Below are 492 nucleotides of genomic sequence, written 5' to 3' on the forward strand. Positions count from 1 at the left end.
AAATAAATAATCAAATATATAAATAAATAAAATCATTTTGGCTATTTGTGTATTTTATGTTTATTTCTACGCTAATTCATTTATTTTATATTTATACATTTAATGATTTGTTTATTTCTATATTTATTTATACGTTACTTAATTCATTAATATTTATATTTATACATTTGATTATTTGTTTTCATGCAACTTTATAATCGTGAAACACAAATATTCAACTTTTACTGAACCACATTTGTACTTTGTTAGTATCCACTTGTCAGATTACAGTTTTTCATCCACTTCCTGTTTGTTTGTTTGTTTTTCTAATCTGAAAACATCTACAGCAGTAAAATAAAATACAGAAACATAGTAAACTTTTACTGAAGTGAACAACATCTACCGTTGGATATATTCACTTTGTCTACAACACCGGTGACATCTGCTGGCCACCAACTCACACTGCAGCAGTTTGGTGTCAGTGTTTAAACCTTTGTGCCTGCGTCAGCGTTG

The sequence above is a fragment of the Morone saxatilis genome, unplaced genomic scaffold, assembly GCF_004916995.1.
Source record: "Morone saxatilis isolate NCDOM2014 unplaced genomic scaffold, NCSU_SB_2.0 Contig8, whole genome shotgun sequence".
NCBI classification, from domain to species: Eukaryota; Metazoa; Chordata; class Actinopteri; family Moronidae; genus Morone; species Morone saxatilis.